This window comes from Macrobrachium rosenbergii, chromosome 25 (assembly GCF_040412425.1).
Source record: "Macrobrachium rosenbergii isolate ZJJX-2024 chromosome 25, ASM4041242v1, whole genome shotgun sequence".
NCBI classification, from domain to species: domain Eukaryota; kingdom Metazoa; phylum Arthropoda; class Malacostraca; order Decapoda; family Palaemonidae; genus Macrobrachium; species Macrobrachium rosenbergii.
In genome coordinates, this window is record NC_089765.1 from 2,370,066 (window position 1) to 2,376,284 (window position 6,219).

General features: G+C 34.9%; 1 long non-coding RNA gene across 3 annotated transcripts; it reads right to left on the reverse strand.

The window, feature by feature from the left end:
* Positions 1 to 2,572: 2,572 nt before the first annotated feature.
* Positions 2,573 to 5,876, reverse strand: LOC136852119 (uncharacterized). Of its 3 annotated transcripts, none has more exons than XR_010857077.1 (4): positions 5,621 to 5,876; positions 5,005 to 5,099; positions 4,716 to 4,852; positions 2,573 to 3,426 (listed from the first exon to the last, which is right to left on the reverse strand). It is a non-coding gene; the product is annotated as an uncharacterized lncRNA (long non-coding RNA). The 3 variants fall into 3 exon arrangements; XR_010857075.1 differs by having other exon boundaries at positions 4,695 to 4,852; positions 5,621 to 5,875; XR_010857076.1 differs by lacking the exon at positions 5,005 to 5,099 and having other exon boundaries at positions 4,695 to 4,852; positions 5,621 to 5,841.
* Positions 5,877 to 6,219: the final 343 nt, after the last annotated feature.

Genomic DNA, 6,219 nt, shown 5'->3' on the forward strand with positions numbered 1-6,219 from the left:
CCTATGTAGCTCTCCATCAATCGTTCTTGCTGAGTAAACTTGCAAACATCAATGTCTCTCGCTCTCTCTGAAGTTTTTTTTTTTTATGAAAGCAAAATGTACAGAACAATTGCTTGTATGTCTGTGTGTGTGAGAGAGAGAGAGAGAGAGAGAGAGAGAGAGAGAGAGAGAGAGAGAGAGAGAGAGAGAACGCAAATTCTTAAGAGATTGTAGTTCATTCTAAATTAGTCTGATCTTGCTTCATGACAAGCATTTGCTTCTAAACAACCTTAAAATTGAATATAAAATTTGGCCTCGTAATTGCTTTGGTCAGTAAAAGAGATTTGTCCTAAATATCAGCTGATGTTTTTAATATTGGTCTTATGCCAACACGGGTTTTAATTCTGCAAGCAGTACGTAAACATCAGTTGATAATCGAAATCTGAAGAAAGAGCTGTGTGAGAAAGAGAAAATTGAAGATTGTTTTGCGTTGTGCCTTAGCCTCTGTGAAGTGGGATCCATACCAAGTCAAAGTAAGTGGTTTTGAAAAGTGCCAGGACCGAAATCCCCTAGCCAGGGAGATTAGATACCATAACTTACACAGCATGAGTAGTCTACTCGATGGAGTCGTAGACGAAATGGTAGCTGCAATGACTACTGCTTTTGGACAGAGGTGTCCGTCCAACTGAAAAAAGTACGGTCGAGAATGGGTGTGATCAGCTGAGCTACATAAATGATACTCCGAACCCCACCACAATCCAGTAGTTTTAATCTGCTTTAATTTGTCATCGTCAGAATCATTGTTCCACGGCACCTGCCACTTAATAGAAGTGATGAGATTTGGTAGTAGTAACGAATCAATGGCAGGCACTGGCAGTCATAGTGATTGCATTCTTGGCTGCCTTATCAACATCATTTCCTATATGCTTGCATGTTCAGAGTTCCGATATATTTACACTGGCACCTGCTTCACGTAATCTATGAAATAAAAACCCGATTTGCTGGAATAAGGAATCTGTATGATTTATGTACAACAGTTTTGCGGGAGAGAGAGAGAGAGAGAGAGAGAGAGAGAGAGAGAGAGAGAGAGAGAGAGAGAGAGAGAGAATTGAATTGAATTAACATCAATCATGCACCAGGCCTTGGAGAGCATATGGTACTATGTTATAATGATTATAGAACAGTATGGTCAGAATTATTGGTTTGTAGATTATATTAGATAAATATTTGTTGAAGGAAGCAGATTTCACGTTCTATAGATTAGTGTTCTGATTCGGTGAGTATAGCATGGCGGCGAGGTGGACTGGGAAGAGAGGTTAGGCATGGGATATGGAAAGAAGTATACGACAGGTTGGACACAAGGTCGGAGGGAATCCGTTCGTCAGGTGGGTTTGAGAGAGATTTGAATGGCCAATTCGTAGTCGGGCAGAGAGAGAGAGAGAGAGAGAGAGAGAGAGAGAGAGAGAGAGAGAGAGAGAGAGAGAGAGATTCTGAGTAACATTTAAAGCCTCTTAAATTTAGTATAGGGTAAAAAATCTTTCAAGTCCCTAATTCTACATACAATGCTCAAAAAAAAAAAAAAGTTCATCCTGATATAAACCCATCTACTTAAATCCATTTTCCTAAAATCCCTCCAATTGTTCAGAAAATCTAAAGAACTTACACTTTGAAAAATAGAGGCTTAGCATCACTATTGCTTAGTAATTTAATGAGACCACAGGGGAGTCGTGGATGTCAATCCTGGTCTCAATCAAAGATTCCATTGCAATCTTGGGAATCATTGGCAGACAAAAGTCCTGCACACTCTTCATCCTCACCCCAAGCAAAGGAGCGCTTTATGCATGATAGTCCCTCTCAAATGAGGAAATTTGTCTTCAGTACAAAGCATTCTTGCCCATGGTATACTCGACAGTCACGGACATTAATTTGCTCTCTTTTCTTTGTACCATCAGAATGGTACATCAGAATGGGTCAACCCTGAAGGATATATGCTGTCCAAGTATACCGTAGGTGGCCAGCTGATAGAATCCCCACTAGGGCTACAACAGTCTAGCAATAACTAGTCTACTAATTTTAAAATGAAAAACAAAGGATATCTAAGGTATTAAACTTCTGTAATACGTAAAGAAAAAAGTTATTTCAAATCGGCACCTACAAAATCCTTCATGAAATATATATATATATATATATATATATATATATATATATATATATATATATATATATATATATATATATATATATATATATATTGGAAACTAGGGCACCCATAAGTTTGAGGATATACTGTAAACTTTTAGTAATTAAATAAAGCTATAGCGGGGTACTGACGAAGGGCAACTGGTTAAACATATGAGCGTTTTCTGGAAAACGAATCCTGGAAGCCAAGAACGAATGGAAAAGTAAATAAATTCAAACTGAAAAATCAAAGACCTTTTGTTTCTGGAAACATTTTATATGTAATAGGAATGCAAAAGTTAAAGAACATTGAAGGTATATGGTGCATTCAAGACAAAGGCTGCCTGGGAGAGACTCCCAGTGAAAGTGGTGACGCAAAGAACCTTTTTTGATTGGAGCTAGTTTTTCCCAAGACATGGGACACGAACATTCATAAAAATACCTTGACTCTCCAAAAGGCAAGTCATAGCAACTTAATAGATCACCCGAATTAAAAAATTTGTTTAAGATACCCATCTTTCACCCACCAATGGTTCTCTGTTACTTTAAACACTCCGCACATAAATCGTCCTATATATTTGTTTTTAGTTTTATCGTGATTAGGCAAAAATTATACACTGGTATTGACTATGCAGTGACAAACTGCAGTCGAATTTATTTATTATATAGTAACTAGAATTTATTTATTCTATAGTAACTAGTAAGCTACTCGAGAAACTTTGATTCATCTTCCCTAAAGATTTCAACAGCTATGCATAGATTTCAGATCAGGTACCTCTGGTCCATTTAAGAGATTTTTCAGTGCTTACAGTTAATGTTCAACAGTCACAATTCCCTGCTATTAAATATCTCAACTCAAAGTATTTAAGATTCTCAAAACTCAAATTAAAAACTCAATTACAAACTGTAACAGGGGTTAAAGATGCAATACTAATATTCAAACATTGATCAATATAACAGGTACATAAAAGGGTACTTGTGTTAGAATTTGAAATAACCCAGCTTACACTTACTGGTGGAGGTAAGAACGTCCAAATTTACATATGCATCATTTTTAACAATTTATTGAAATTTCAGATAAATAATTACACAGGTTAATCATTGAGTAAGTGAAGCTCAATGATAAAGCGATCATCAATGCCAGGCTCCACCAACCGACGCCTGGCTCAGATTGGAAAACTCTTGCGAGGGGTAAAATCATCAAGCGAGTTCTTGACTAACCCAAGTAGTGCTTTCGTTGCCTGAAACATCCGTTTCAGAACGCCTGTTCTGTAAATAGAAGAAAACGCCTTATAAAATCCAAGAGCATCACCTAAATTACAGATCGTAGTTAATGTTAAAGTTCATGAAATGAACCTTTCACTTCAGATGAATTTTTTTTTATCGTACTAATCAACTCAAAGCCTCCGAGTAGAGCTTCGAGAAAAATGCCTAAGTAGTGCTTTCAAACAAGTGGCCGTTATTTGGGAATAGTAAGTAAATGGACATTAAAACTCTGGTGTTAAAGACAAAACTAAGTAGATTCGACCAACTAGTATAATTTCGGTTTATATTGAGTCTAGTATAATTGGAGTTATTATATTGTATGAATTTTATATTGCTAGTTATATTACTAGCACTAATCAAAATTAAGAAACTAATCACATACATGTTTAATAATAACTATGAACAAAGAAATCTGAAGCTATATCTTACGTTACAAAATTCCAAAACAAAGCTTGAAGGGCATTGTGGCTATTACAATTACATGTTGCATCTAATCAACAATATATAAGTCAAGTATAAAATTTCAAAGCAATACAATACCATACCACAATGTTAATTTTTTTGTCCTGAAAAAAAAAAATGAACGCCCCTATAGTACAGATTCAGTCTAACTTAAATTAACTGCTAAAACTAACCTTACGTAAACTTTAAATTATTATTTCCTTATTGCTGAAAAGTGAAAAAAACTTAAATTACATTTTCAAGTTCCTAATACGTAGTGAAGTTATTTTACTGAACATTATAATATAATGAATAAAAACATTATAATATAATGAATAAATGAATAAAAACAGACTATAATATAATGAATAAATGAATAAAAACAGACTATAATATAATGAATAAATGAATTAAAAGACTAATATAATGAATAAATGAATAAAAGATTATATAATGAATAAAAACAGATTATATAATGAAAAAAACAAATTATATAATGAATAAAAACATTATAATATAAAGTATAAAAAGATTATATGAATAAAAACAGATGAATAAAAAGTTTGAAAAATGTGAATGTTACAGTTAAGCAGTTACAAGTTACTTTTAAAATCCTAAAAATTAAACATTTAGGTATTTCACTTCTGACATCTACAGTCGCTCTTAACACCCGAAAGAAAAAAATTAGTTGGCTGTTTGAACCTCCCATGCCTTTACCAATAAGTCTTAAGACCTATAGGTACAGAGCATAAGAGGTGCCTCCACCCGCTACAGGGGCGCTGCCCCTGTAGGGGTGGACGTCAAAAATTGGTTTGTTCACATTTATTCACCTCAAAGTTCAATAAGCCAACCTTGAATAGGTAATCCATTTTCCAGTCGTATGGATACAGTAGTAGTCTCTAGTTTAACTAGAGTTTTTCACCAGTGTCCTATTTCTCAAGAGAAACTTGAGTTATCCCGGTTCCATAAAGTTCGCATTCACTAGTACCTGGAAGTATTTTTAAAAGTGATGAGAAAGGTATTATGGACAAAAAAGTTCCAATGTAAGAATCACTAAGCACAATTTATAAACATTAAAATCCCATCCTTTTACACCGACGTCTCTTGGCACAAGGTTTTACCAAAGAACAGAATACTAACTTCCACGGAACGTTGCAAATCTCCATTACTTCGTAAACTGGCACACAATCCACAAAGCTGCATTATGGACAAAATCTTGCAGACTTACCCTAATCCTGAAAGGGATTCAATGTCTAGTACAGAAATTCAGGACCACTGACCCACTAAGTAAATTAAACACATCTTTAGTGACAACAACGGTATAACGTAAGTTTACGAGGAAAAGTATTTAATATGTCAGATTTCTCAAAAACCATTCACTGTAACCCACAAATGACAAAGTGACAATCAGCGAATGGGGTAAAGTGGTCAAATCTGTATAACGCAATTATTAGAGGGAACCAGTGAACAACTTTAAACATAAACGATTTCAGTTTAACATTTAAACCAATAACTGTTATAAAGTTCAGTATAAACAATGCAAAGCTATAACCTTAAACATTAAATAAAAAGCTAACCAATAACTGTTATAAAGTTCAGTATAAACAATACAAAGCTATAACCTTAAACATTAAAAAAGAAGCTAAAATAAAAAAAAGTAATCCAAACTTAAAGTCAACAGAAATAATAACGCCCTCATAGCCTAACTCCCGAACTTCACCGTACGATAATTCACAATTACCACGAACGTACGTACAACTTGAATACAGCAAACGGAGAATTTCTTCTCTACCGTCAACAGACAAACATCTATAAACCGTCCAGTTCCACACAGTGTTGCCAAGTCAATCGGTCATCTGGAGCCAGTTTATCCCTACGCAGAATGTGAAATGTCGTAACTTCCACAGTCAAACAGAACAAAGAAGAAGCGATAAGTGGACTTTCGTACGGTGTGGTTTGAATCAAGGATCACTTTTGAGTCGAACAAGGACCAATTAGAAGGGAGATAACAAGCGTCTTCTGTTCTTGCACGTATCGCAGGTGAATGGACTTTAGTGACGTTTTATCGCCCAATATTTTATTTTTCTTTTAATAATTCCCAGTTCTTCGGTAGCATTGAAATAATAGAGAAAATTATTTAATTACCGAAAAAATGAGTGGAAAATTTAGGTGTACAGCATCTATAAAATAGTCAAAATTTCTTTTGAAAGCTTTTCACAGAACGGAATATATTAAAGGATGGGCCACCTCTTGCTTTATTCGTTTTCACTTACTGTAAGTTTCTTATCTGGTCCCAATTTGCCGAAGGAATTCTTGGGAGCCCCAGATTCTCTGACATCATCACACGTCAGCAAA